The sequence below is a fragment of the Oncorhynchus clarkii genome, chromosome 19 (genome assembly GCF_045791955.1).
Source record: "Oncorhynchus clarkii lewisi isolate Uvic-CL-2024 chromosome 19, UVic_Ocla_1.0, whole genome shotgun sequence".
Taxonomy (NCBI): Eukaryota; Metazoa; Chordata; class Actinopteri; order Salmoniformes; family Salmonidae; genus Oncorhynchus; species Oncorhynchus clarkii.
In genome coordinates this window covers 19,575,935-19,582,688 of record NC_092165.1, presented here as the reverse complement: position 1 = coordinate 19,582,688, position 6,754 = coordinate 19,575,935, and the positions used below count along the sequence as shown (strand labels likewise).

General features: G+C 46.1%; 1 pseudogene; it reads right to left on the bottom strand.

Moving 5' to 3' along the window:
* Positions 1-217: 217 nt before the first annotated feature.
* Positions 218-1,350, bottom strand: LOC139374158 (5-hydroxytryptamine receptor 4-like; annotated as a pseudogene).
* Between the last annotated feature and the right edge of the window lie 5,404 nt (positions 1,351-6,754).

Below are 6,754 nucleotides of genomic sequence, written 5' to 3'. Positions count from 1 at the left end.
TAAACGTCAATGTTTTCATCAGTCAGTGGCTTAATCCTCTTTAATATAACAATAACAACTTAATCCCTTCAATTGTCCTCTACCTGTACACAATTAGCCCGTAATTGAAGTATTTTAAAAGTCTCCTATTGGTTGTCTGTGTGTCCCGTTGCCCTCTTTCTTGGCGTGTGATAGGTCGATGTCACATCCATGTGTGGAGTGTTGCGATTCTTGTCTCCTATTGGTTGACCTTGCGTTCGTTGCTCTCTTTTGATAAGTCCAGACCTGCTGAGGAGCTCGACAGACATATCCGACATCCCATAATCATCATAAACGCTCTACGGAAGGATCTATTGAAGAACCCATACAAGAATGGGTTAAGCGACGAGTTAACGTACCCCAGCCACAGGAAAAACTCCCACACCTCCACCGCTGTGCTATAGTCGATGAAGGGATCCACGATGTTGACAGTGAAGAAGGGAAGCCAGAAGAGGAGAAAGACCCCCATGATGATCCCCAGGGTCTTAGCCGCCTTCCTCTCCCTCCTCATGGCGTTGCGGTGCCTTTGCTTCTTGCTGGAGTCCTTGCCCACCCCGGCCGAAAACTGGCTCTCCATGGCGCTGATCTGCATGGCCTGCCGCTTGGCCGCCTTGTAGATCTTCCAGTAGGCCGCTAGCATGATGCCCATGGGCAGGTAGAAGGCAACCAGGGAGGCCATGACGGCGTAGACGCGGTTGACCAGGAAGACGCAGGCGTCCTCGGGCGGCATGGGCACCATGTCCACCCCAGCCTTGTGGAGGCCCAGCATGATGGGGCCGAAGGAGATGAGCAACGGGACGGCCCAACAGACCACGATCAGGAAGGCTACTCGGCCCTGGGACATTTTCAGGTGGTAGACCAAGGGGTTACACACAGCGTAGTAGCGGTCGAAGGCGATGCAGCTTAGGTGGAAGATGGATGCGGTGCACAGCATGACGTCCAGGCTGGAGTGGACCCGGCAGAAGAGGGCGCCGAAGAGCCAGCAGCCCTCCACGGTGCGCACCATGCTGTAGGGCATGACCACCAACCCCACCAGGCAGTCGGCCACCGCCAAGGACATGACGAACGAATTGGTGGGCGACTGCAGCTGCTTGTAGTACGCGATGGCCAGGACCACCAGGAAGTTACCCACCACCGTGCACACGATGCCCGCTGTAAAGAAGGCGTACAGGATCACCCGGGATGCCTGGTGCCTTGACGACGTTGCGCAGAAGTCCTCCAGGTCACCTTGGAGAGAAGAAAGGTTGGCATCATCATCCAGATCTTCTGGCCATCCCAAACTGGTATTATCCATGGCTTGGTCTTGTTCTGTCAAAAACACACAACATCCATGTTGTTAATAAACGTTTTGGCATGATTTAGCAGTAGGTTGAGACATTTCCAAAACAGGAAATATACCCCCTGTGTGGAATCTGTGCACTCAAACAATCTTACCAATACAAACAATCCATCCCTCTCCAAGGCACTTCATTGTTAGTTAAACCTCAAACTGTGTGTTTTAGCCTGACACGTAGCTAAATCAGTGTTTGATGAGATCACACAGCCAGGAACCTTGGCGGAAGAAGCTAATAGTTCTGGTGCCGGTTTCGGGTTCCTATCTAGACTGCGATCTCCCTGGTGGGCTAACTGAGGAAAACCAGATGCTCTCTCGAGTTTATCTACAAGCCTCACCAGCGCAAAGGAAATCACAAATGAACGATGTTGGCAAAACTTATCAGAAACAATCAAACAGCAAGACACCTCCCAGTAAACATGCCCACAATATTCTAACGTGCCCCCGCCTCTAGCTGGGCTTGGTATAGGCTGGCCTGTGTTGGGCTGGTGAGGACTGGCCCATGTTGGGCTGGTGTGAACTTGGTGTGGGGTTGGTGTGTGCTAGCCCGTGCTCACCTTGCCCAAAGAATACACACATGGGGCCAATGGGGTCATGTTTGCTGGGATGATGCCTGTGTGGGACTCGGAGGCGGCCATTTTGGAAAACTGTCAAGCACAATGCAAAAGAAAGCACTTTGTTTGACCTTCCCTGGGCTCCCTTTTCCCCAGTGGAACATTCAAGAATATTCCACTGTGGATACAGCTGTCATCAGTTCTGTTGGAGTGGAACTATCCAGCAGGAAACATAATCACACAGTGACAGATAGACAGGCATACCGTTTCACACCTTTCCACTGAATCCTTTGGGGACCTATTTAACCGTGGCACAAAGCAGTCTACTCCTTTCTCTCCTAAACGTAACTGATATTTGCAGGGTGTTCTGGGGATTTCCTATCTGGCAGGTTGGTAGAGTAGGTTGTCCGTGGTCGAGTATGGTGTCCATATTTCGGATAGATATCTGTCCACAACCTGTCCTAATATGTTCACAATATTCCTGAGAAGGGCTGATTGAAAGCAGGGATAGCACTGCTTCGCTGTTGCAGTGATAATGTCTGATCTGTTAGACATTATCATGCTCAGTGAACATAATGTTACTCGGATGGGCGTTTGGTACGCAACTCATCGGGTTAAGCAGCAGCCGGAGGTGCTCATTGTTTCCGGAGACTAAAACAGAAGAATCATAGAGAAATGGTTCTAGTTCAGTAAGAATGTTTTTTTTAATTAACACCAAAGGGACTGTAGTGTTGTAGGGGCCCAGGGAAGCAATATCCCCTGCTCCTGTCAGTCATACTAACATGTCAAAACAAAGGCCTCCATCATCGTCATCATCACCGTCTTTATCGCTGTCACGATCCTTGTGAATATTGTTGCCACTACTTACGATCATCGTTATCCTTCTCATCACCATCAACAACGCTGTCATTCCTATTCTGGTCATCATGGTCATCATCGCTGTCATCATTCTCATGAGCAGAATTCATGCTTTTGCAAGAGACAAAAGAGCAGGAAGGAACACCATTCCTCTCATCTTATGACAGTTGACCTGATTCTATCAGAAAGTTTTCACCTTTCCTTATTTATACTAAAACCCACACTGCATTTGTAAATCAAGCAACTCCACATAACCTACTTATATTGGCTCGGCAATGAGAATATAAACAAAGTTCACAGCCTGACACAGAGAATATCTTGTCTCAAATGTCACCATATTCCCTATACAGTGCACGACTTCTGACTAGAGCCCCACACCACTATAAAGGGTATAGGGCGCCATTTGGGACGCAGACAGAGAATGTCGGTGGGACAAGTAATAGGACAAGCAGGTCGATTTGGACTGTCCCAGACTCCACATTTAGGGAAAAGTTCTATCTCAGTCAGTAAATCAGTGGGTCAAATCAATGACGCTTCTCTGAAAAAAAATTGAAATAAGTTATTGTTTTACCCTCTTATTCCAGAAGTGTTAGTGCTTAAATAACCACACCAACCCCTGAGCAAAACATCTCCACTAAACCCAATATGTTGTCTCTTTCCAGTGCACATGATGGATCTTTGGAGTTTTGGACGTTGGTTCAAAGGATCAAGGGAGATGAATCTTGGTCAATGTGATTATAGAAATATGTTATGTTCTCTCAACTTCACAGACAGACAGACTCCACACAGTGCACACACACACACACATGCACCACCCTGTGTCACCACCCGCCCACCACTCACACAAACACCTTCAACACACAGTATGAGTACAAGCTAAAATAATAACTCTACCCAGTGCACATAGGGTTGCTTGTTGCTTCTGGTCTTCTAAGAAGGGGGCGTGTCAACAGACAGACAAACAGACAGAACACCGCGCCCACTACTGAGTGGTCAAGAGGGTAGGTCAGAACATCAGAACACATCAGAACAGAACAGGAGCGTGGAATGTGTGTGGGTGTGTGTGTGGGTGGGTGCGTTTGTGCGTGTCTTTCTGTGAGGTTGGAAGAACATGTGAAGAAACATCAAAAAAAGAAACGTCCTCTCACTGTCAACTGCGTTTATCTTCAGCAAACTTAACTAGTGTAAATATTTGTATGAACATAACACGATTCAACAACTGAGACATAAACTGAACACGTTCCACAGACATGTGACTAAGATAAATTGAATAACGTGTCCCTGATCAAAGGGGGGGGTCAAAATCAAAAGTAACAGTCAGTATCTGGTGTGGCCACCAGCTGCATTAAGTACTGCAGTGCATCTCCTCCTCTTGGACTGCACCAGATTTGCCAGTTCTTGCTGTGAGATGTTACCCCACTCTTCCACCAAGGCACCTGCAAGTTCCCAGACATTTCTGGGGGGAATGGCCTTAGCCCTCACCCTCCGATCCAACAGGTCCCAGACGTGCTCAATGAGATTGAGATCCGGGCTCTTCGGTGGCCATGGCAGAACACTGACATTCCTGTCTTGCAGGAAATCAGGCACAGAAAGAGCAGGCTGGTGGCATTGTCATCCTGGTGGGTCATGTCAAGATGAGCCTGCAGCAAGGGTACCACATGGGGGAGGAGGATGTCTTTCCTGTAACGCACAGCGTTGAGATTGCCTGCAATGACAACAAGCTCAGTGACACACTGCCCCAGACCATGACAGACCCTCCACCTCCAAATCGATCCCGCTCCAGAGTACAGGCCTCGGTGTAACGCTCATTCCTTCGACGATAAACGCAAATCCGACCATCACCTCTGGTGAGACAAAACCATGACTCGTCAGTGAAGAGCACTTTTTGCTAGTCCTGTCTGATCCAGCAACGGTGGGTTTGTGCCCATAGGCGACGTTGTTGCCGGTGATGTCTGGTGAGGACCTGCCTTACAACAGGCCTAAAAGCCCTCAGTCCAGTCTCTCTCAGCCTATTGTGGACAGCCCCGGCCACATCTGCAGTCCTCATGCCTCCTTGCAGCATGCCTAAGGCACGTTCACGCAGATGAGCAGGGACCCTGGGCATCTTTCTTTTAGTGTTTTTCAGCATCAGTTAAAAGGCCTCTTTAGTGTCCTAAGTTTTCATAACTGTGACCTTAACTGCCTACCGTCTGTAAGCTGTTAGTGTCTTAACGACCGTTCCACAGGTGCATGTTCATTAATTGTTTATGGGTCATTGAACAAGCATGGGAAACAGTGTTCAAACCCTTTACAATGAAGATCTGTGAAGTTATTTGAATTTTTCCTAGTTATCTTTGAAAGACAAGGGTCCTGAAAAAATGACTTTTCTTTTTTTTTCTGAGTTTATTATGGATGAACATCTATTTTTGACTCGTGGTTACAGGGTTAAAACAGAAACTGAGTCATTGAACGCTGGTCACTTTAATAATGTGTACCTACTGTTTTACACACTTTATATGTATATTCTGTATTCTAGTCATGGCTCATCCTATATAACTACTGCTGTACACACCTTTCTATTCATATACATATACACATACACATATATATAATATAATATTATATATATATTCCGCACTCTGACATGGCTCAATCTGATATGTCTTTCTTTTTTTGTTGAGAGGGGAATTATGTGTATAGTTTTTTTAATTGTTTTATTTTATTACTGAACTGTTGGAGCGAGAAACACAAGCATGTCACTGCACCTGCGATAACATCTGCACATCTGTGTAGGCGACCAATAAACGTTGATTTGTTTTCAAAGAGTTACATTTAGGTATTCATCCTGAGTGGTTAAAAGGTTAGGGCTATGGTTTGGGGAAGGCTGAAGACAAAATAACTAAAAAGGAGGCGCTATTGCCATCAACTATCATCAAGTATTCTCGCGGCTTGCTAGGACATGGTGAACTGCGGTGGCGTGGTGTTATAAGCATTCTCAGGACCTTATGAGACTCCAAAATCGCAGTCTGTTTGTAGTAATCAGCCTGGTCTTCCTGTCTGCCGAGTGTTGTGTCCATATATCTGCATCATTTGAGAAACACTTGTGAAGACCCTCCCACTCTGTCCGGTTCGTGACACACTGCAGAGAGGATTCGATGCAACGTTGCGAACAACCAGCAACATTAAACATTCACTTTCCATGATCAGAGGAGTGCAACACTCAATTAGTCTATATAACCCATAATAGCGTGAAGCTCAATAAAACCCATTGGGGTGGACAGCACATAGCTCCCCACTCTCATCCCTCTAGGGACGAGAAGACGGTTTTGGATGTCCTCTATTTGTTTCTAGCTTCGATCGCTTATCTAATCCTTACTAAGGACTGACACGGATCATTTCCTGTTCGTCCCTTTTAATCTATCCACACACTCAAAAGCAGAGGGGTTGTATGTTGCAGTTGTTCATTAGGGTGCAGCGTTTCAAAAGATTGTGCAAACAGAAACAGAAAACGTATCGTCCCATTTCAGCCAGGTTTCTTCCGTTTTGTGCCTTGTGAATAAGACCTTGGAGTGGAGTTAGCCTATTAATGCACTTTTGAGGCATGTTATTTTTGTGCGAGCACTCCTATGGCATTTTCCAAAATAAACAGATTAGGGGAGTCAATCTTAATGATTTGCTCAGCCAGTAGACTTGGCAAGTATGTTTTGACTTCACTTTCTATTGGGAGCGAGGGTTTGTTCCAAATTGTCTAGCAGTATATTTGTCATTACTGTACTGTAAATCCACAACTGATCATTTTGAGAGTATCACTTGATATCTTTCTGTCAGAAGAGTAGCATGTGGGTTTAAGTAATAATTGAAAATGATTCATTCAAATGAATCATCATTTGACTCCTGGCCGGTTTATCTGAGTTTTATTACATTCATTGCTGACAGATTTAACACAGATTAAAAATGCTGGATGTTCACCAGGGGTCAATTCACATGTAATGGCTGTGGATTGTGTCATTCC